This window comes from Pseudophryne corroboree, chromosome 1 (assembly GCF_028390025.1).
Source record: "Pseudophryne corroboree isolate aPseCor3 chromosome 1, aPseCor3.hap2, whole genome shotgun sequence".
In the NCBI taxonomy this organism is placed as follows: domain Eukaryota; kingdom Metazoa; phylum Chordata; class Amphibia; order Anura; family Myobatrachidae; genus Pseudophryne; species Pseudophryne corroboree.
In genome coordinates, this window is record NC_086444.1 from 584,463,165 (window position 1) to 584,488,468 (window position 25,304).

General features: G+C 41.4%; 1 pseudogene; it reads left to right on the plus strand.

The window, feature by feature from the left end:
- The first annotated feature begins 21,678 nt into the window (after window positions 1-21,678).
- Window positions 21,679-21,797, plus strand: LOC134950000 (5S ribosomal RNA; annotated as a pseudogene).
- The last annotated feature ends 3,507 nt before the right edge of the window (window positions 21,798-25,304 follow it).

Below are 25,304 nucleotides of genomic sequence, written 5' to 3' on the forward strand. Positions count from 1 at the left end.
GCTCCCATTCCCCAGCAGGCTCCTTTAAGTGGGTAATAGGGCTATTTTAGATTATTTTTAATTGGCTATTCTGTTTTTGCAAAATAAAATTTATTTTATATATAAAAAAAACCAACTCCTTCTGGATCATCATTTAAAGAAACCTTTATGTGTGGAATGAATTCAACTTATACGTAAGTGGGGTATGCTGTACCAATATACATTGATGATAAAAGATACCTTTATGTGTTTCTCTTCACTTTCCTTTATGTGAGTTTTGGTACGTCTCATTCTGCATTTTGAATTGGTGGTGAGACCCTATCCTTTCTTCTATCAAATTTTGAAAACACATTAGGGTTTCTATTTCCGGACACCATGAAATAGACTGTTTCAGCATTACTTCACATTGGATTTCTGTCCTTTTTGTTTTACATATTCGCTGCGGACATCTGGCTCAAGACGAGCAATTTCAGGACTTTTGCTTGAGAAGAATTCAAACCGTATTGGTGACTTTATTTATTCATTTATTCATTCATTTTTACTCCATTATTGGGCACCTTTGATCATCACTCTTTTTGTTATCAATTGTGTTCCATTTTACCTGTATTTGGGCAGGTCTAAGGGTTTTGATTAGGCGACCTTATTTGGTGCGCCACAATTCACTCACCTTTTTTTCTCTTTAGTTGGTTTATTTGTTTCTTTTGCACTTTTAGCTGTATGTTTATGCTATATATGAGAATATATTTGTGTGTGTGTATTTACAGTATACCATGTGCAGGGGTGTATGCGTTTATAAGCAAGCATGCTATATGTTTATATATATATGTATGTAAGTATGTATGTGCAGATATATATATATATATATATATATTTCCTTTGTAAGGACAGCACTCAGAGACTTGCAACCAGCATGTAAAGTGCAAAAAAGCCCCACCGGGCCATTTTAATGGTGACGTTTCGGGGTATTAATCCCCTTCCTCAGACAAATTAACAAACCAAATACAGTGCAATTTATAGATAAAACAAACCTGTGCCCTCCAGTACCATCCCGTGTGTGTCCCACGCTCCCGGCCGCCGTCCCGCAGTGGCACTTCCGGTCGCGGGTCTCCCATTGCGCCGGAAGTGACATCACCCGTCCGGCCCAGGTCATCATGGGAACACACTGGAAAACAGTAACAATATGTCGTGAATGTACAGACGTTTTGCTGCAAGCACTGCAGCTTGACAAAGCTGCAGTGCTTGCAGCGAAACGCGTCAGTACTTTTCTGGGTCATCATTCAATTCATCTTTACTGCCTGTGCACATCCGGACCAAAACTGGACTTTGATCTGAGCAGAAAAATCGTGGTGATTAAAGCTTTGAAGTTTACCAACTTTTCACCTCCATTAGGAGGACACCGTAATTTAATGAGGACCCCACAATTGGACACTCGAAATACATCAAAGATATCCAAGGGACTTCACCTCTAGCGGTTCTGGTAAAGTTGTTTGGCAAGACTGCGCTGTCAGTCCACTTCCACACAATCCACCCATCTGCATATCCAGTTTACCATATAGGAATGGACCACATCATTATAGGCAGTTAAATTGAGACCCTCAGTTTTTAATTTATCTGATATATGAGCTTGGTATATATGTTTTTAATGTGGCATTATTTGCTATTATATTAAATGTGAAGTTTTTATCACTCAATCCTTCATATGTGTTATCACATTAGCGCTGCTATTTTTTGTTTCTTCCATCTCTCTTATAACCCTGGGTAAACATAGAGACGTTAAACCCTTCACAACTATGGTTCGTTACCACAAAATATGGTACTGCTGTGGTTACCCCTTTCGCATTCTACTTTTGCATCAGAATCAGCTACATGTGCCTCGCTGTCTCGCTGAAGCCAAGGCACTCCTCCCTACACTAGGCCTCTCTGGTGAGCTTCATCTATGACCTCTGCCCCTAAAGACCTCAACAGATGACATCCCTATGCCCCTTCCACCTGAATGGTCTACCATCCCCAGATCCTCCAGGTCCTCCACTCCTGCCTCTGACACCAGAGGACTTACAATATTTCAATTTAGTGTTTCATTGCTTCTAGTGAGTAGTGAATGGGACCTTCGATTAGTGAGGACTTAACTCCTTTGCAGATGTTTTTGAATGCAGTTTCCTTTTGTGCCATTTAGTCCTTCTCCCTCCTACTCAAGCTCCATCAGATGAAGGTCAGATCCAGTAGCAAGCCAGTGAAATGCCATTTTCAGGTTCCTATAACATGTTCGCTTCTGATTATTACCATTTTTCACTTATGTTATATTTCTTACATGTTTACTGTTTTATGTATATTGTTTTTTCTGACCCCATGACCCTTTGCAACACATGTATCTCATGTCATCCATTCTGCTGACCCTCCTACCTTTGGTACTTTGTCTTTGCCACAACCTCCCTTTCCATTTAATGTTTTCTTTTTTGTGTCCCCATCCTTCCCCCTACTCCACGTACCAGATATTACAGTATTTTTCTATATATTTAGCCATTTAATGTCAGTGAGAGGCATCTTTCCTCTCACTATGCCACTAGGGAGGAAACACAACCCCCTCCCCATATGCCCAAACTGGGTCTTGTACCAATTTGATGACCTACAGATATAGCCATGCTCATCTTTGCTGTGATTCAGAATGCTGCAACATGGCTTGCTCCATGGCATGCCACGTTGTGACTATTTACAGCCAGCAATAGCTCCATTAATTCCTAAAGGAACTTAAAGTGACTAATAAAGATATTGCTGGCTGCTATTAGTCACAGCCTGGAACACCATGCAGTATGCCATTATACAACATGCCACATCGCAGTAAGAAGAGCATGGCTACATGTGTATTTGCTTCCCTAGCACATAGTTCCACTCCCAATCATCAGCAATTATTACCTTAGTTTACTCAACTAATTGCCAGTCTTCCCTTTACTTGCAGGAGTTTTTTTCTTCCTTTTCTACCTCTACTGTCTTTCCACCACTGTTCACTTTTTCAACATTCCCTGTTTTCTTCTCTAACTTTCTTCTTGACCATCGCCCATTGGTCTAAAAGTGCTTTCCTTTAAAAGTGAAGGACCTAAATAGTCCCCAGAAATGCAGCAATGTTTTTACCACCATTAACATGTACAGGGGAGACCCGGTCTTTCTCCAAGAGACCAACTTTTTGCACAATCTCCACCCAGAAATGTGCTTTAAGGTCTACCCCACTACTTATCATGCCTGCAACCCTTCACAGAAGAAGAGTGGCTTGGCTATTGTTTTTGCGTGTCACCTCACTATTGATTTGATTGATTCCTGCCAGGATGGGGAAGATTATTTCCTCATTCTTTTGAGCACCCTTAACAACACCTTATCTACTATTGTTCATGTTGATGCTTCCGACCACTGTCAATCTAGCTTTTTCACTAGACTAAATGCTCTCCTATCTTACACAAGACAGGGACAACTCATTCTCTCTGTAGTTAGACATGGTCCTGCTCAGCCATGACCTGGAATTTTGATTGGTGAAAGTTCAGGTCCATTCTTGATATGGTTAAATCATTCTCCCACCTTGGCTGACCTTTTAGGTATCACTGCCCTCCCCAGTCTAATGACTTGCCAATTAAACTATACCATTTTTTAAACAACCATAACTCAGAAGCCTGTCTTTCTGCTCCACCCTCCATCCTAGCAGAGCTCACTGCCATTTGTCACTCTCTTGCTCTTCTCCTCTCTCAACACACTGTCAAATACCTTACATACAGTACTTACAGCAAACTTTTATGAGAGAGGTGGCAAGGCTGACATGATCCTAGCTGTACAGTTTCAATCATCAAGTACCCATAAAAATATTCTCATGGTTAAAAATTCTAAGAATCACGTCTTCCATGATCTTGCTGCAATTTGTTCAGAAATCTAGAAGTTTTCCATCTGCTGCTCACCTCCCTCAACTGGCCTATGATGCATTAGATAGTTTGAGGAAAGAGATTTCAGTTGAAGAGATTGAGTCTTCCATTAGGCTGCAAAAGCCTGGCAAATCTCCTGAGTCTGGCAGCTATACTGCTGTATTACATAAATAATTTATGGGTCTCTTTATCACCCACCTGAACACCTGCTTTAATTATATCCTTCAAGGTTCTTCTATCCACATTGAAAAACTTGAGGCCAGGTTTGTGGTGATACCAAAAGAGGGTAAGAACCCACAAAATTGTGCTAGTTATAGGCTTATCTCTCTCCTCAACTTAGATGTTAAAATATATGCTACAATTCTAGCTAATAGACTCAGCTGTGTTTTTCCCTTCTTGGTACAGTACATTATGATCAAGTTGGTATTAAACTGCCAGGCACGGGACAATACCTGTAGATCCATAGACTTAATTCAAATTATAAATTCCAGGAGATCCCCAGCTATTGTCCTTTCCCTAGGTGCCAAATAGGCATTTGATAGGATCTCCTGGAACTTCATGTCACACACTCTGCAGTTCTTTTGGATATCTGTTGATTTCCTCACTGGTATCATGGCTATTTTTCAAGTCCCTCAGCTAAGATCTCCATAAATGACATCTCCTCCAACCATTTTTTTATTCAAATGGTACCAGGTAGGATTGTCCCATGTTCCCTTTGATTTTTACCCTGGTGATCGAGCCTTTGGCCTACCTGATATGATGGGACCTTAATATTCAAGGTGTGCAACTTGGGAACATTGCCGCCAAAATTGGTCTATTTGCTGAATATATTTTGCTTACCCTCACTCAGCCCAGGATCTCTTTGCCCAACCTCTATACTCTCTTGGACCATTATGGTGTTCTCTCTGGATATAAAATCAAATATTCTGATTTGGAGGTCATGTTGTTGCATGTTGTTCCCTTAAATCCTTTTATAACTTCAAATTGTAGTTTAAAAAAAAATTAAGTATTTTGGAATTTTTCTGTCCTCTACATATGATCAGTTATACCATGAACATTTTATGCAGCCCTTCACTAAACTCCAAGCAGACCTGACCTCATGGAAATGGCTCATAATCTTGTAGTTTGACAGAATTACAGCTGCCAAAAATTAATAGTTCAATTTCCCTCTAAAACTTTAGAAATCTATCACCCACTTTATTTGGCAGGGCAACCCCCAAAGGTTGTCCTCTGCTGTTCTTAAATAGCCTACTTCTAGGGGTGGCAGGGAGCTCACTGATCTTAAGCTCTTTTATCTGGCCTCACACTTTTCTCACATAGGGGGTCATTCCGAGTTGATCGCTCGCTGCAAATTTTCGCAGCGCAGCATTCTGGTGAAAAATCAGCATTTCTGCGCAAGCATATGGGCCGCAATGTGCATGCATGTCTTACGGGTACAAAGCCCGTTGTGGTAGTGCACAGGTTGTAGCGAAGTTTCCGTCGCACTGACAGCCACAAGAAGATTGACAGGAAGGGGGCGTTTCTGGGTGTCAAGTCACCGTTTTCAGGGAGTGTTTGCAAAAATGCAGGCTTGTCTGAAAAAACACAGCCATGGCTGGGCGTTCACTGGGTGGGTGTATGACGTCAAATCCAGACACGAATAGGGTGAAGTGATTGCAAGCACTGAGTAGGTTCAGAGCTACTCTGAAACTGCACACACTGTTTTTGCAGAGCTCAGCTGCACAAGCATTTGCACTTCTGCTAAGCTAAAATACACTCCCCAGTGGGTGACAGCATAGCGTTTGCATGGTTGCTAAAACTAGCTAGCAAGCGAACAACTCGGAATGACCCCCATAGGGCCTAATTCAGATCTGATTGCAGCAGCAAATTTGTTAGCTAATGGGCAAAACCATGGCCCTCATTCCGAGTTGATCGGTCGCAAGGCGAATTTAGCAGAGTTACACACGCTAAGCCGCCGCCTACTGGGAGTGTATCTTAGCTTCTTAAAATTGCGACCGATGTATTCGCAATAATGCGATTACTAACTACTTAGCAGTTTCAGAGTAGCTCCAGACTTACTCTGCCTGTGCGATCAGTTCAGTGCTTGTCGTTCCTGGTTGACGTCACAAACACACCCAGCGTTCGCCCAGGCACTCCCACCGTTTCCCCGGCCACTCCTGCGTTTTTTCCGGAAACGGTAGCGTTTTCAGCCACACGCCCCTGAAACGCCGTGTTTCCGCCCAGTAACACCCATTTCCTGTCAATCACATTACGATCGCCGGAGCGAAGAAAAAGCCGTGAGTAAAAATACTTTCTTCATAGTAAAGTTACTTGGCGCAGTCGCAGTGCGAACATTGCGCATGCGTACTAGGCGGATTTTCACTGCGATGCGATGAAAAATACCGAGCGAACAACTCGGAATGAGGGCCCATGTGCAGTGCAGGGGGGCAGATATAACATGTGCAGAGAGAGTTAGATTTGGGTGGTTTGTTTTCAAACTGAAATCTAAATTGCAGTGTAAAAATAAAGCATCCAGTGTGCACCTTGCACAGAAACAAAATAACCCCACCCAAATCTAACTCTCTCTGCAAATGTTATATCTGCCACACCTGCAGTGCACACGGTTTTGCCCAACTGCTAACAAATTTGCTGCTGCAATCAACTCTGAATTATCCCCATTGTCTCCCAATATTCCCATTCTGGGTTGACCTTCTGCTGTGAAATTGAGTCCAACTACATACATTCCCCAGATTTGTGCTCCCTGTGGGGCATCCAAAAGCAACACTGTCCTCTCTCATCAAACCTCCTTCCTATCTTAAATTTCTTCTACACCTACAGACCCTTCTATATACTCAGTTCAAGTCTGTTACCTCCCCTGTTTTCCCCTTTACTCCAATTTGGAATAACCCAGACTTTACACCAAGTTTGCAAACTACCAGCATAAAACCGTGGACAGTAGTGTCCTTTAAATTCCCTACTGACTCCGTCACATGTTTCTTGGCATCCTCTCTCAGCCTTGCTGCTGAGGTATCCTACCCAATTTCTCAACCACTTTGAATACTTTCAATTATGGCATTTTCTCAGTTCCTTACTACGGGCTTAACTCCTCCATGTCCTTACCCCATTTAAACATCTTTGTAAATATCATCCTTTGTCCAAAGGTAAGATTTACACAGTTTATGGCATCCTCATTGATTGTGGTCTCCCTGTTAGCAACCCTTCCTGTGGGGCCTCAAAAAGCAACACTATCCTGCCTCCTCAAACCTCCTTCCTACCTTAAATTTCCTCTATACCTATAGACCATTCTGTATACTCAGTTAAATTCTCTGTTACCTCCCCTGTTTTCCCCTTTACTCCAAATTGGGATAACCCTGACTTTACACCAGGTTTGCAATCTACCTGCATAGAACTGTGTACAGCAGTGTCCCTTAAATTCCCTACTGACATCCTCATATGGGTCTTGGTATCCCCTCTCAGTCTTGCTGCTGAGGTATCCTACCAAATTTCTCAACCCCTTTGAATACTTTCAAATATGGCATTTTCTCAGTCCCTTACCACCTTACCATGGGCTTCACTACTCCATGACCTTACTCCATTTGTACGTCTTTGTAAATATCATCTGTTATCCAAAGGTATGATTTCCACGGTTTATGGCATCCTCATTGATTGTGGTCTCCCTGTTAGCAACCCCACTAAATCTCTTGGGAGGAGGACCCAGAAACCCCACCCCACACCTGATAAGAAAGTCTGTGATGAAATGAGACAGGCTAAATCCTCCACTTCTTCTACTCTCCCCAAATGAAACCTCTTATAAACTGTATTATCACTGGTATTATACCTCTGTGCAATCCCTCTGTCACCCCTCTGCTGAAAAGACTGTGGCCTCTGGGGTACTCTCCATTATGTTTGGTGGACCTGCCCTGTGCTTGAACCCTTTTGAATTTTGGTTCATACACTTCTGACTCATCTTCTTCACTCTCCATACTGAAAAATCCATGGATATTTCTCCTCATCTACCCCTCTCCTGATCTTTGCAAAATTTCCATCAAACTGCTGTCCCATGTCCTAGTCACTGCTAAAAGTCTTATAGCCCATAACTGGAAGAACCCCCACCTGTCATCTCTTTTTGCCTTAAAATCTCAAATTTGGACAAGTATTACCTATTAGCTCTATGACAGGTCACATGTTTACTCAAATATGGGCTTCATGGCTTTCTTATGAAAGTGCCTCCTCACCTTCTTTTTCTTTATGCTCCATCCCTGTTTGCATGTGTGATGGGATGAGACTTGCTTCTACTTTCACTTGTCTGACTTCTTTTGCCTGAATTTCACCTTTCTTCCTCCCTTACATACTGTATGGGATCCCTTTTCTGTTGTGTTTTTTGTCTGCCATCTATTATTGTTCTTAGTACCTCTCCTTTCTCTGTAGTTCTGATAGCCTTGTATCATTTTTACTTCACCCATCCCCTTTACCTATGTGCTTTCCTTTTTTGATTTTTGCATAGTGTTTGTATTCACTCTACTTATCAAAACTGGCGCAACTGTATTACTCACTGTATAGTTTTGATTTTTATTTATTTTTTGGTATTCTGATTCTGTGAGCTCATTAAATAAAGAATTTAAAAAAGCACAATTTAAAAATCATGGGTCTGGATGAAAATGCAGATGTTAACATATAATCTTAGTTATAAAAAAGTATTAATGGCTGGAGTGCATGAATAATGAGCAGCCATGGGTCATGTGCCACTGTATGGAGCATAGATTAAATGATAATAAAAGTAAGGTACAGAGAAGCACATGAGAGAAGGGGGTTCTAGTCATAAGATTGTATATTCTAAAGGGGAGGGTAAGACAGGCAGTGGAGACATAGATAACATAGACAGTCAGGAAGGAGCATGTAACATGGAGCAGTGAGCTAGGGTAAGAGCTGGAAGGCATTAATGAAGAGGTGGGTCTTGAGAGCCTGTTTGACATTTTGAAGAAAAGTGTAGGTAGGAAGAGGGAGAGAATACCAGAGTTGGGCGAGGAAGTATTAAGTTGGTAGGAGAGGCAGCATGCATTTGTGTAGCAAAAAGGGCAGATGGGAGTGTAAAGGGAGATAGGGTCCGATATGAAAATGGGAGAGAAGTGTGAAAGGGCTTTGTCAGGGTGAGGCGCTTGTATTGGGGTCTGAAGGGGAATGAAAGCCAGTGTTGGGCTTGTAGGATAGGGGTGGCAGATGCAGTATGTTTGGATAGGTAGATAAGTTGGGCAGCAGCATTAAGGACAGATTGTAGTGGAGTAGGTGGGAGCCTGGGAGGCTAGTTATGAGGTTACAGTAGTCCAGTCTGGAGATGACTATTGTTCCAAAGTGAATGCTGGCTGGTAAATTGTTCCAGGATTAAGTAACCTCTACATGCAGGTTTTACCTCTTTTGGAGATCATTCTTCTCTCCCAAATGCAGGTGCCATATAAGCGAGGAACGGTGTAGCCACTAGAGTCTGATGATCATGAGGTGGGGAGGGGTGCAGCGTCATGCTTTCTGATTCTTACTAGTTGAGGCTTACTTGGAAAACAGGTATTCCATTTGTGTTCAATGAGAGTGTCTTTACCAACATGTGTTATCTCTTTTTTGGGCCTGAAATAATCAGAAACGTCTGGATAACATATGTCTTGTGCAGACCTGAATTTATAGAAAGTGTAAATAATGGATAAAGGACCCTATTCAGTAAGGATTGCAAATTCTGCATCACAGAAGACATACCAGGGGGTTGGGGTCTCATTTGGACCTCCCATTGGTATACACTGGCAAGAATTAGCCCCGGGAGCCTGTTCAGGGACTTCTACTGTATACAATTTTTGAGAAAAACATCACAAAGTTGTTACATTGGATACCAGAAGACATACTAAAAGGTTGGGGTCCCGGTCAGACCTCCCATAGGTACGCTGGGGAGAAGTTTGTCACACGGAGCCTATTTTGGGCTTTCCACTGGATGGATTTATAGGAAAACTTTAATGAACTGTAATAACCAACAAAATAACCATAATTCAATGACCTGAAATACCGTAACTGACTAAAATAACCATAAATCAATTACATAAAATAAGTGACAGAAATGAAAGTGGAAAGACATAAATGTTGTATACCTAAAAGCCTTGGAATAGCAACATTGATAACAGAGGAAAACTTTAACCCCATCTCACAATGTAAAAGTGATTGTAAAACTGATCAGAATGAAAAGCTGGGAATCAGGGATACTGGCGAGACCCCAAAAACAAAAATGACTCTAGGCAGCCAACTCATGGGTGTGTTGGAAGATATATTAAGCTACTAATTATTTTTAATAAGTTGACAGTTACATCCAACTTAATAACTGGAAAACTTAAACCCAGGCAATATCTGGTACTTCAGCTAGTAATGAATAAAAAATACAAGTTAAGACATCAGGCTCAAATTGTAATGAAAATTTTTTATTTTTGACATGTATGCTATTTATCACCTTTTAACTAATTGATCAATTGACAAACTGGAGAAAAGATTATAGTGCAGGATAAATATGGCACGATACCGCTACACAGACAGTCCTGAAAAAAACTCCCAGTGTTAGGAGACTAAACGTGTTGGCAACACCCCTCTGCACACAGCCTCTTTGCTCTGTCTCCCCCTGCTACAGTACAGCTCACCTGTTGCTACACAGTGCGGGTCATTGGACTTATTCCCACTTTCACCCATGGCTCCTCCTCTCCACCAGAGCACTGTTCATCACTGCCTACTGCATTCTTTGTAGGTTTCTATGGGGGATGCGATGCTGCTAGATTTACCTTCATATTCCGGAATTTGCCCCTTGCAGCTATGACCATCTTAAGATGGCGATAGCCCATTGTAGCCTATGAGGCACACATTGCATAGTTAACCTGCACAGAGCTCCCCCATAACCCTCTACGCTAATACCTTCTGTGCATGTGTGGTCAGCAGGGCCACACGTGTGCAGTAACCATGGCAGCACTTGGAACACATTACAGGGAAGTCCTGTAAGTGATGATATTGCCTGATCACAACATCATCAAGATAAGGATTTGAGCAAGACTACATCCACAGAAAATCTGTGGTTAGTTCTCTAAGATGTTTGGAACGGGTTCACTACGATATGCCGGCGGTCGGGCTCCCGGCGACCAGCATACCGGCGCCGGGAGCCCAGCCGCCGGCTTACCGACAGTGTGGCGAGCGCAAATGAGCCCCTTGCGGGCTCGCTGCGCTCGCCACGCTATGGGCACGGTGGCGCGCTACCACGCTATTTTATTCTCCCTCCAGGGGGGTCATGGACCCCCACGAGGGAGAATAAGGGTCGGTATGCCAGCTGTCGGGATGCCGATGCCGGTATACTGTGCGCCGGGATCCCGTCAGTCGACATACTGAAGACCACCCGTTTGGAACAACTTCCCAGCCGAGTTCCTTCAAAAACTGTGTGCAAGTGTACCTAGAAGAATTTATGCCCCTAAAAAAAGAGAAAAAGAAATGGAAAAACCTCACAAATGTATGTGTCAATGGCATATACAGATGTGGAAAATGAGGCACAGTGGGCGATCAGGCACAAACTGCGCATGCGTATGCACCACAACGTATCGCCACTCAGCGATGGGTTTGTGCGACAGATCAGTTCGCACAGGTGATCACAAGAGATTGAAAGGAAGATTGCGTTTGTGGGTGTCAAGTGACCTTTTTTAGGGAGTGTCTGGAAAAATGCAGGCGTGTCCATGCGTTTGCAGGGAGGGTTCCTGACGTCAATTCTGGTCCTGGACAGGCTGATGTGAACGCAGCAGCTGAGTAAGTCCTGGGCTGCGCAGAGACTGCACAAGATCTGTTTGTACAGCTCTGCTACACATGCATTCGCACACTTGCACAGCTAAAATAGCCTCCCCCTGTAGGCGGCGAGATGCAGCAGTGCAAAAATAGCTTGCTAGCGATCAGGTCTGAATTAGGCCCATAGTACAAAAACCATAGAAACCATAGAAACTAATGACATATTTAATAAAGTCCCAATAGTTGTTACGGTATGACTTAACTTGTTACATACAGTACCTGGACATATTACATTGTACTAACAAAATGAGTGCAATGTCATAATCCTACTGTATGCTTATGTTTCATTATTTAACATGTTAAAAAGATAAATCAAAGATACTGTAGGTGCTATTGACTTCAGTGTGTGGTCATCTTTTAACTACAGTGCTCTAAAGTGCTCTATGCTGCACTAACTGCTTGGGTTAGGAATGAAACCATTAATACTCATGCATTTTGTACACTAATTTGTTCAACCAATGTGTAAAAGCAATTTTTTGGGGGGGATTTATAAAAGCTTGGAGAAAGATAAAGTACCAACCAATCAGCTTCTGTTAATTTTCAAACACAGGGCCTGATTTATTCCTGATCGCTGCTGTGCGTTTTCGCACAGCGGATGATCAGGTCCTAACTGTGCATGTGTATGCACAGCAATGCACACGCTCGTCAGACAACAACAAAGGGCATTGCTGGTCAGCAACAGGATGGTGGGAAAAATCCAATTGCACAGGCGTTCGCAAGGTGATTGACAGGAAGAGGCCATTTGTAGGTGGTAACTGACCATTTATTGGGAGTGTCCGGAAAAACGCACGCAGTCGCATACCCAAGTGTTTTCAAGAAGGGTGTCTGATGTTATCTCTGGCCCCGATCAGCCTATTCTCATCGCACTGTAGGTATAAGTCCTGAGCTGTGCACAGGCAGCACAAAGTGGATTTTTGCAGATCAGCATACACATGGGATCGCACACTTGCACGGGTGAATTTACACTCCCCCTGGAGGCGACAACTATCTAACGCAGGACAGCAAAGTTAGCAGCCCAGCGATCAGGCCTGAATCCCCCCCACAGCCTGCAAAATGACAGGTGTGAGCTGATTGGTTAGTACTTTATCCCTCTACTTTGTCTATCTCCAAACTTTGATCAATTTTGGCCACAGTGAGGCAGGAATGGCCTATATAGGAAAATCATAATAGCACATTCATAAGCTGTTTAAAAGTTTACCTTTCAAAGGTTTTAGCATCACAATTGTTTATTATATTTAGCTATCATTTTTCTCACCTACATGAAAAATAATTTACTTTTCAAGTGAAATAAAAAAAATGAACATTTGCATAGATATTAAGATTCTGTATTTTATTTTCTTACAAATGTTTTTTATTTTTTCAACATGATTCATTTTCATTGAAAGGAAGCCTGCATCTCGGGCTCTTAAAGGCTTTATTTCATCTGCAGTGAATCATGTCATTGTTCATCTAGATAGCAATTTCTGCTCTAATAACAAATAGGTCTTTATCAGGAACCTCTCACTTCTTAAACTCATATTTATTAAATGTAGCTCTGGGGAACTAAAATCTTATAATAGCTATAAAGACAGCCAAAGGAATCCAATATTTGTTATGGTTTGCTGATTTTAGTGTCCATTAAAGAATGTAGAATTATTGAATTTTACATAATGTAAAATATGTATTTTTTTAATGATATTGTTAGAATTAAATTACTATAAATAGAGCAGCAGGGAAACGGATAAACAGTAAAATACAAGTAGCATCCATTTTGAATTCAACTAATGATAGTAGTTCCTAATGAAGAATCTGTGCTATTTCTTTAATATGTTTCTTTTGGTTTTCACCTCATATTGTTAAAAACAATTTATTTTTACTACAAATGTATGCTGTGTGCTTGATCAGCCATCAAGACCAGTATACTTATGACTATGAGTCCATTTCAGTCTTAGCTTTGTCAAAAGTGATGTACTGTACTGTACTAGTTTAATAAATAAATGGTTTGACAAAAGGAATGAGATGGCAAAGTCTTATGGTCAGTGATCTAGTGTTAAAAAAAACCCTGCAAAAGCTAAATTATATTAAAAAGAACTAAAAGCAATTTTAATACAACTCAACTTTAACCTGGAATTCTGTGCCCATCTTTAAAAATTGTGTAATTTCCTCTTTAATTTCACAGGAATTTTTAAGCTAGGATAACAAGAAAACAGACTACCTGCTTACTATAAGGGTCATTCACAAACTATAGACCCAGAACATTTAGAATTTGCAAATGTTCTTTTATTTTCTTTGCTCAGGAAGGTGCAACAGCGTTCTACTTTTGGAAAGTGCCTTAATGACAGTTATGGTTAATATTTTATCTCTCTCTACTTTTCTTGAACCAGTGGCATAACAACAGCCCCCACAGCCCCCTGTGAAGGTGTGATGGGGTGGGCACTGATGCTCCCACCACTGCTATGCAGATTACATGCTGTCTAGCCATCCACATGTATTCTGCTGAAAATATCCCTCCGAAAATGGCCATCGCTTAAGAGGAGACAGATGCTAGAAGTCCTGCTTGACCTCTAGCATCTGTCACGGTAGTTTAGGAATGCTGGCGCCACTGGCAGAAGATGTAGAATGCTGCATCTTCTGCTGTGAAACCCCTGACACTGAGCTTGAAACCCCTAGCAACAAGCATGAAACCCCTGGCATCGAGCAGAAACATTATTGGCAGGAGGGAGCAAAATTTATTGTTATGCTACTGGCATTAACATTAGTAGTTGAACATTTGTAGTTTTGTGGGTCTAACTGAGGTTTACTGAAAAAAAAAACCTTTGCCTTCTTATAATTTCTTTCTAATTGATATGCTTCTCTCTCAAGAAATATATAACAGATACATGTATGTTTAATTTGAAAAGTGAAAAAAAAAATTTTTTAGATTTTTAAATAGTTTTTATGAACTCCATTGCAAAGCATAATACTTACAGTGATTAGAACAGCAACACAAAAAAACCCATAACATTTACAATAATGGGGGTAATTCAGAGTTGATCGCTCACTGTCGATTTTTGCAGCGCAGCGATCAGGTAAAAAAAATGGCAAAACTGCACATGATTATGCACCGCAATTCGCAGGCACGACGTACAGGTACATAGAGGATCGGTGCAGGGTGATGGATTTAGCGAAGATTACATTCGCACAGCCGATCGCAAGGAGATTGACAGGAAGAAAGCATTTATGGGTGTCAACTGACCATTTTCTGGGAGTGTTTGGAAAAATGCAGGCGTGTCCAAGTGTTTGCAGAGCGGGTGTCTGACATCAATTCCGGACATGAACAGGCCGAAATGATCACAAGGGCTAAGTAAGTCCAGACCTACTCTGAAACTGCACAAAATGTTTTTGAGAGCTCGGCTGCAAAGGCGTTCGCACACTTGCAAAGCAAAAATACACTCCCCCGTGGGCGGCGACTATGTGTTTGCACAGCTGCTAAAAGTAGCTAGCGAGCGATCAACTTGGAATGAGGGCCAATAAACGGGATCCATTGAGGATACTGGTGTTCGGCATCCCGGCAGTCTGAATGCCGACACCTGAATCCTGACACTGCTTGGATTGCCGATGTTAGCATCCCAACATGGATTGAGCTCTGCTGGGACTCCTGCTTGGTAAGCCATGGGAAGGGGGGGGGGGGGGGGGGTTAGGTTTAGGCTGCAAGGGAAGGGTTAGGGTTAGTCAGCGGGGAAGTGAGGGTTAGAGTAAAGTTGCAGGGAGAGGGGTTTGGGTTAGGCACCCCTGGGGAGGGTTAGGGTTAGGCTGTTGGGATGGGAGGGTTATGTTTAGGCTGTGGGAAGGGGGAGTGAGGTATAGGCACCACATGAGGTTTAAGATTAGACTGCGGGGGGGGGGGGTTAGGATTAGGCTGCAGGAAGGGAGGGTTAACATACTTACCCGACCCCTGTCGGAATTCTCTGCTTTGGGATGCCGGTGTTGGTCATATGTCCACCAGCATCCCACCTGCAGGGATATCATATGTACCCCAAAAAACAGTGGCTAAAATGTGTGACATACACAAAAGTGTAAGTCTGGAGTAATTGGTACATGGTAGAACCTGCGCACTAGTTTTATTGCTAGGGATATATTAGTATATTAGTTATATATCAAAGAACTTAGTTGTATTTGTTCCACAGTGAATCCATGGTATCTCACAGACCTTAGATAGCTGTGTCATATCTGGAGGTGCACCCCAGAGAGTATATATTAGTACAAGGAAAGGAAGGAAAGTACTCTTTTTTTTGGGGTGGCATGCTTGAAATTCAATATAAAACATTACTTTTAATACATTAGTCAATTAAAATAAGATTCTCATATAGCATTGCATAAATCACACATAAGACGACATAGACGGACAAATTGATACATATACAGTAATAAATGGTAGCACGCGAAATACGGGTTGAAAATAGTATTGTCCTATTATAGTAATCAATTATAGTTAGCAGCAAACAATAGCATGGAGCTAAATATCTCACAGGGATAGCTGTCATAAATACCAAAGGTATCAGATATGCAAAATCAAAACAAATAAATGAGCAAACATTCAAATTTCATAGGTAGTTAATGTATATTCAACCATTGTTATATAGCGGTAAGCAAAGGAGAAGCAAAGATAAAGAAATAGAGAAAGGAGAAAAAGAGAGAGAAAGAGAGAGAGAGAGAGAGAGAGAGAGAGAGAATGAGAATGAGGAATAAGAGTTCTCCCAATATATTACCTAAAGACTGTGGCGCTAATTCAGGTTGGATCGCAGTGTACAATCCAACCAGAATTTTTGCTGAAAATCAGTCATAGGCGGTTGTGGGGTGGGGGGTGGGGGAGGCAGCAACGCTTCGTTTCCTGGGAGCAGGCGGAGCATTGTGGGGCAGTGCTTCGTGAACAGGGGGCAGAGGCGGACGAATGGGGGGATGTCGTTGGTGTGATCATGGGCGGCTGCGTGATGTCATGCGCAGCCGCTGCAATCAGGAATCAGGTGGCGAGTCTCCTGCGACCACAGCTAAGCTGCGCCGGCAGGAGGCCCCCACAGTTTCTGCTAACAAGCAGAAATTGTGAATGCTCTGCAATTTCTGCTTGTTCAACTGGGGGAGGCTTCGGTCAGCATGCTGGGTGGCCTTGCCCTGTGATGGGTGGCCCCCATCATGCGATACAAAGGATAACAAATTCTGCTGATTAGCATAATTTGCTATCCAACCTGAATTAGCCCCTGTGTGCCTAAGATTACTACAGCACATTGTATACCCTGGTGGTCTCACACTCAAGTACTAACCAGGCTCAGTACTATATAGCTTCCAAGATCAGATGAGGTTGGGCATACCTAGTGTGTGGTATGGCCAAAGATATGATGGAACAAGTGAGCAGGTCCATAATGTATATTGGAATAGGGATCATATATAGAGGGTAACTGCTGTTGCTGGCCTTGTGATGTGGGTTCTGTTGTATCATCGCAGGATACTTACAAGTGCCTGAACTGCAATGAGCATGTCCTGAAAGAAGATATCCAGTCAGGGCTGGATTAACAGTGGGGTGGACGGAGCTGCAGCTCCAGGACCCCATTGAAAATAGCCCCACAGGATCCACTGCAATACGGCCAGTGTTGACACCCTAGATGAAGGTACGGATGAAGGGACACCCTGTCTGTTCACCCTGTCCCTTCAGGCAGGGGTGTGCAGGACATGTTCCCACATACCCATTAGACAGCACTAAAAAAAAAAACATTTTTAGGCAGCTGGAAGTATTGTTTCAGGCAGGGGCGCGTGGTGAGGTAAATGGCTGAGGAGGCACTGCCTAGTACCAGAGCCATATTTAAACACAATATACTGTATGAGCCCAATGGTGCATGTGGGAATTACACATGTGCAGCAGTATATACTGTTGGAAATTCAGTGACTTTTGAACAGAGAAGTGTGAGAAAAGTAGGCAGGTGAGGCATAGGATTTTTGCTCCAGAGTTTTGACTATAAAATGGTTAGAATAATACAAAGAAGATATTTTGAATATTTTCTTTGTATTTTTCATTTCCTTTATATTTGCAATACTCTGGTGTATACGTTAGTATGACAGGAAGGCTCTGCCTCACCTGCCTCACCCCACCGCATATCACTGGTTGGAGACCAGTGGGGACACCAGAATTATTCTTTGCATTGACAATACTAGTATGTCCATGACAGTGGTCTATTACTTGGTTTCCAGGAGATTCACAATAATGCCGCATACTGCCTATTCCCATAGCTGTTCAGTTTGTGGCTGCTGAAGCTTACTCAGGCTGTCACTCAGAACTGGACAAATAGGTCCAGGAAGTCTTCATCTGATGACATATACTCTGGACTTATCACACCTTCAAAATGGGGGCAGCACCCCACCATTTTGAAGAATGGGGTCAGGTGCTTTCACCGCTCCACCCCCCAAATGCCACAACATGTCAATAATACTGTGGCTAACATGGGGTTGTGAGCGACATCATAAGACCTGTTCTACAAATGCGCAAAATGGGTCCTGGGTCTGCGTAGATCCACAACTATCATATTTGTACACAATCCATGGGGTTTGCGTACAAATAGGAATTAGGCCCATGGTGCAGAGATGTATTGTAGTAGTGATATCGTGCAGAGATATAGTGTAGTGATGAAGTATGCCACCACTCGCCCCTGCCCACACAGGGAGAACTGTGCTGGGGTGGCACACAATAGGCCCTTCATAAATTTCAGCTCCAGGCCCACATGGACCTTAATCTGGCACCGTAATCAGTATGTGGAATAGTTAATGTAATGACCCCTATTGTGAATTGGTAAGCTGCTGTCTCACATATGCCACAGGTATTGATGAGAGAGGAGTGGTACTTCAACACAGGGGGCACTCTAAGTTAGATAATAATGCACAGACGGTTAGGTTAGAGAGTGCGCTCTTTAAATAATTTGGTATAAAAGGATAATTAATACTCACTCCAAGTCAGTTGCATGGGTCCCAGAGGAAGGACAGAAAGAGAAGAAAACCTTAAAGTGTTCAGTTGATGCTTGTGGCATGTATTATGGTTCAAGTGCTGCAAATCCTAAAGGTGCTGCTCTAGTTTTCTGCTGTGTATGGCATGTACCCTATGACTACAGATGATCATTTCACCATTTTTCTTCCTCAGTGTAGGCTCCTCTGGAGAAGCAAAATAGTGAAACAAACATGAACGAGATTTGTGCAATAAGCAGGAAATGTGAATAAGTCCATTCTATCTCCATGTCGCCATGCTTTCCTGAAATTGAAAGTGCAAAGACTTGTGGGCATTGAAGTTAAGTATATGCTAGGTTATCAGTAGCATCCTGATGAACAATGTGGTCAGAAGATGCAAAAAAGTTACCAGATTTGTAGTGGAGAGAATGCCTGTATAGGTGTTGGAACCTCACAACTAGTCTCTTAAGTGTTGGAGAGTCACAGAATTATTATAGTTGGCAATATTAAGAAACTGAATTCCACAGTTAGAAGGTAGTTGCTACACTTTAATGTTGCCTATTCTAAGTCTTTCAAATAAAGTGTTTTAAAATGAGTAAAAAAAAAAACTAAAATTAATCATAGCAGTGTCTGTAGATGACACACAACTCTCTAATTCCTAAGAGAGGTGAACAAAGGCAAAAGGGATGTTCAAGTGATAGACAGTTGAAGGATTTTTGGGAATCTGAGACTCTTCTCGGAATCTACAGAATTTTATGTATACAGTCGAGTCACATTATCATGACCACATCCTACATTTGACATCGGCAGAGTGTAGATAATAAAAAACATCACGTGTCATGCACTGGCTTAGAGGGTATATAAGGTGTGCGATAGGCCATCTGCATACATATCACTCATTGCTGTCATAGGTGAAGGGGGCGATTTATCCAAGTTGAAAAAAGGGATGAGTTTAGTCTCTCAGGCCAAGGGTGGCAGTATTACAGCACAGTTTGTGAACTATTTGCGTCCTTCTGTGGTGACGGTGTATCGTGACTGGACAAATGCCACCATTGCAAATAACTGATGTCGAAACTGGGGAGCACCAAGTGCCATTGATGTGAGAGGTGAACGTCAGATACAAAGGTGCGTGAGGGCCGACTGACACACTACAGTGGATCAGCTCACCATCTAAATGAACCTGGGGGCAACCAGACGTGTGTCTAAAATGACAGTTCAGCCCATCTAGCTGCTGTCTGTGCTGCACATGGCGGTTATTCTTGTTATTAGCTGGTGGTAATAATAATGTGACTTAATCGAGTATGTTTTTTGCGCCAACCCCATACTTTAAAGCATACCACAAAGCAGAATTAATTAACACTAGCTCTATTGATAAGCTATGTATATGATAAATTGCACAATTAAAAATTGTGTTATTTATTGGTTTATTTTTTATCAGTTATTTACATACTGTAGCGCACACATATTCTGTAGTACTTTACAGAGAAAATTTACCCATTTACATCATTCCCTGTCTCAGTGGAGCTTACAATCCACACTCACATACACACTAGGGTTACTTTTTTGCTGCAAAGCAACAAAATTAGAAACAGTACCAGTTTTTGTTGGAAGCTAATTAAACTACCAGTATACAGTATTTTTGGAGTGTGAGAGGAAACCATGCAAGCACAGGAAGAATTTAAAAACTCCACACAGAGCGATGGTGGTAAATCCAAGATATCAGTGCATTGAGGCAGTAATGCTAACCATTAGACCATCTGTACTACCCTATTTGTACTTATTATAAATATCTATAAACTATTCTATATACTCCACCACTAAATATGTGTAATATTGTATGTCTGTAAATTTTCAATAAAGAGATCATTTGGACCTGAGATCAGTTTGGACATTGTCATATTATACAGCCCACCATTGGTGAGTAATTAGTGTTCACTGTTCAGGATTCTAATGTAAAATTTTGTTTAAGTAATGTTAATCCAAGTCATTCATTGAACCATTAATTTATGGTTATTGGGAGTCATTCCGAGTTGATCTCTTGCTAGCAGTTTTTAGCAGCCATGCAAATGCTATGCCGCCGCCACTGGGAGTGTATTTTAGCTTAGCAGTAGTGCGAACGATTGTATCGCAGAGCGGCTACAAACATTTTTTGTGTACTTTCAGAGTAGCTCAAAACCTAATTCAAAAGATATAAATCTGCACAGGATATAGCAATTATAATTGAATAGATTGATAATGTTGTTAAACCAACGTAAAGCCTACTTTGATAATTAGTTCAGCAAATGGTTGGTGGTGCTCCCGAAAAATAGTTATGACAACTATGAAACAACGGGTGTAGTCTTTTGAGGAGACAAAAGACAAAAAGCAACTACAGATGTATCCTCATACAGAGTAGCAATGCTAAACTCACATAAACAGCAGTATTGAACACTAGTATGTAGTTTCAATTAAATGGGAAGGACAATAGAGGAGTGTATTGATAAATATATTCTCTGTATAACTATCCTATCTAGGATAGTTATACAGAGAATATATTTATCAATACACTCCTCTATAGTCCTTTCCATTTAATTGAAACTACATACTAGTGTTCAATACTGCTGTTTATGTGAGTTTAGCATTGCTACTCATGTGTGTTTTCTGTTAACCCTTTGGCTCTCACTGTTCAACAAATTGTATAAGAGTGAAAAGCCAGAGGCATTGTGTGATATTACAGCTCCTTCTCTCCCTATATTTTTCTGTTGGGCAATTTGTATCCCTGTACAAGAATTATACTTGGGAGTACAAATGTGATAGAGTTGATTTAGGAGTTATAAAATACAGGAATCAGGGAAATACACAACCATTAGTGAATGCAATGTTAAGTGATACCCTGCAGTTACAAAATATCCTTGTCACACAGACCTTCATTTGTTAGATTTCTCATCAATATTTTGATAGCCTACTTTTTGACAACTAAAGCCCGATACTCACTCATTTTATGATTGATATCTGTGGGTCCCTACACAATCGGAATACGGTGCGCCCAGGAGACACATTCACCTACGATCAGACTGCACTGAGTAGGCCCAAACTCGTCTGATCTTGGAAGCCAAGCACTGCAGGGCCTGGTCAGTACCTGGATGGGGAACCACCAGGGAATACTAGGTACCGTAGGTATTTTATTCTCCTATGCACATCATAACTTCGGGACCCACAGTTAGGAACTTGATCCCAGGCTCCAATAATTATTGGACCTTATCAGGCCCGAGGTAGTGACCTCATTCTATAAAAATCTCTATTACAGAGGATATGAATGCATTTTTTCTTGAATGAGGGATTATTGATTTTCGCTTACTTACATTATTATCTCGCCAATAATAGGAATATCAATGCTTATGAGTATTTACGCTCTTTAATTATGAATGCCTGCTCTCGTTTTTTTTAAGTGTATTATAATAAAAGTTACATTTTAATAATTTCATATTTTAAATTTTTCAAGTGTGCCCTGGAAAATGCATATAGTTGCTTTTTGTCTTTTGTCTCCTCAGAAGACTACACCCGTTGTTTCATAGCTCAAAACCTACTCAGTGCTTGCGATCACTTCAGACTATTCAGTTTCGGATTTGACGTCACAAATCCGCCCAGCGTTCGCCCAGCCAACACCTGCGTTTTTCCTGGCACGCCTGCGTTTTTCCGCACACTCCCTGAAAACGGTCAGTTGCCACCCAGAAATGCCCACTTCATGTCAATCACTCTGCGGCAAGCAGTGCGACTGAAATGCATCGCTAGACCCTGTGCAAAACTACATCGTTCGTTGTGCCCATATGTCGCGCATGCGCCGCATGCACATGCGCAGAACTGACATTTTTTAGCCTGATCGCTGCGCTGTGAACAAATGCAGCTAGCGATCAACTCGGAATGACTCCCATTATTTAGTGGTTAGGTTGTAGACTTGATGAGCTAAAGAACTATGGGCCAGATGTATTAACTTGGAGACGTCATAAGGAAGTGATAAACCAGTGATATGTGCAAGGTGATAAAGGCACCAGCCAATCAGCTTCAATATGTAAATTAACAGGATCTTATTGGCTGGTGCTTTTATCACCTTGCACATATCACTGGTTTATCACTTCCTTATGCCGTCTCCAGGTTACATCTGCCCCTATTTCCTTTATATTTGAAAAGCGATCTTTTGGAAAGCTTCTATTCTTTCCAATTACTGCAACTCTTTCCTGGCACCTACCAAATAACTAATTTTGTTTCTATATTAATTCTTATGTAGAACCGTTTACATCTTGCTCTGCACCTGTCTCCATTCCATCTATCAACCACATTCTATAAAATCATAGGAAGAAGCTAATGGTTTCTATGGGCAACCTCTGCACTGTTCCTCTTCTCAACCCTTCATTGTTTCATATTGTACATCAACCCCTTAATGCCTTTATGAAGGATGATAGTACATAATGTAGAGCCAGTGAAGGTTTCTCATTGGTTCAGAAGGGTTGTCTCACCCTTCCTTTGTCATTTAATAGGATTAGTGGGATGCTGCAATGTGTCCGTCATGCTGAGTATGTGAGGCTATGTTTCATAATAAATTAATTTGATAATGTTGCATTTGGTAAAGGACTTTAAAACTATAATATGAGCGTGATATTGCTCGTATTGTATGTTAATCTTGTTATTACAGTATCTATATAAAGTATTATTTTGTTGCTTTATTATTTTATTCCATTATTGTTGTAAACAATATGTTTGCTGATGTTTGTGTGAGCCTCTACTGTTATGTTATGCTGTATATGTGAGGTACCATATAGAGGAGAAAGGAATATGCAGAAGGCGAGGGATAGGGTAACTGATAAAGGCATGATGTTGAAGGATGGGGTGCGGTGGTGTTGGGATTGACTCTGCGTGGTTACCATATAGGTTATTTTGGAGGGGGGTTGGATAAGGGATTAAAGGAAATAAAAGTGTTGTGTGAGACTAGAGTCAGGGGCAAGGAATTTATCCAATTGTATTTAAATGATCAAAGAAATACACAGACAACATTATCCTGGTATTTTTCAATCATGCATGGTTATTTTGTCTGGTGTTAAATAATGTATTGGTAAATAATATTATGATACTGTATGTTACTGTTCTGTTCTTTGTTATAATACATTCTGACCATCAATGATTCATTAATTGTGTCTGGAGGATTAGGGTCAAACTTGTAATTGATTGTGTGTTGAAGTTGATGTTCAGTATTTTGGGGGACAATGTTTTAACGATGCGTGCTCCCTTATAATATCCTGATCTTTTAACACAATAGGAATTATCTGTTGACTTCATGGATAAATACTGGGGGATTGGTTGGGAGAACAACTTAACACTTACCCTTCCCTTTCTAAGCCACGTACCACTGTATTATTTGAGGCAATGTTGCTTCTAAGGGGTTCATCTTTTGGTTCCTCTGGAGTCTTCTCACACACTTTATCAGCAAACACAGAAAACCTTTTTTTGTTATTACAATTTTTAGTGGCACTTATTCCTACATTATATGGAGGAGGAGGAGACACACTTGGTGCATGCACCAACTGAGTGTTCTGATCTCCTTACTGGTTTGTGATACCCATTGATGTTGTCATATTTCTAGACATTCACAGTGTTTAAGCCAGAATTTGCATGAGCTTATTTTAAATATTTTATCATCAACATTTTTCGAGACATCTTTGTCTAAAGTATGAACAATGAAAAAAGATGTTACACATTCTTAAGTCATGCTTGACAGCTTCTAACAATATTTGGATGTGTCAAAACTATATTTTGTCCCTACAATAAACCTGACATTGTACAGGACATTGTTGCTAAATCTATTGACCATTTCTGACATTTATTCTCATACATTTATAACTCCAGATTGTGACTGTTAGGCTCACATGGATGGTTCCAGGTCTAAATTGTTATGTAAAAGGTAGGTACTATATGATATTACCAATACAGCAGAGGTGTAACTAGGGTTTTTGGAGCCCAGGGCAAGATCAATGATGGCGCCCTCCCCCCCCCTCCTCAAAAAAAACCTACAAAGGAAAGTATGTGAGCATGCCACCGGCACACACTGAAAAAAATGGCCATGGCCACTGATAATGGGATATGCCAACATGACATACCAGCTGTTTCCTGTCATACTGGGAACATTCTTTTCAATTCCACATGCACCTTACCATCATCATCTCCTGTACAAATAGGTGTCACTGTATATAAAGATGTCAGGGTGTGTACAGATGGGTCCAAGGTTATCTTGGCTAATTTGCTGCGCCTAGGTGCAACATGGTTTATTGACATAAAACCTTCATCTATTGTTCTCAGCTGCAATAACATACAGAGAGAACAATATAGTCATTACAGCAGGGGATTAAGTCTGACTGCCCAGTCTCAGTTAATCCTATTAAAGGTCAAGATAAACATGGACCCATCTGTATATATAGATGTACTGTAGGTGCAGTGATCGAAGTGGAATTTTTGAAGGGGGGTATGTAAAAGTGGAAGGTGCAATTATGCATGCACGCTCCGTAAGAGGGTGCATGGCCACTCAAAATGGAGCGTGTCCTTTAGTGTAGTAGGACCCCTTATACTATCTAGTACTGGTGCCACTTTCACATTATGGCACACGGTATGAGCCGAAATTCACATTATAGCACACGGTAT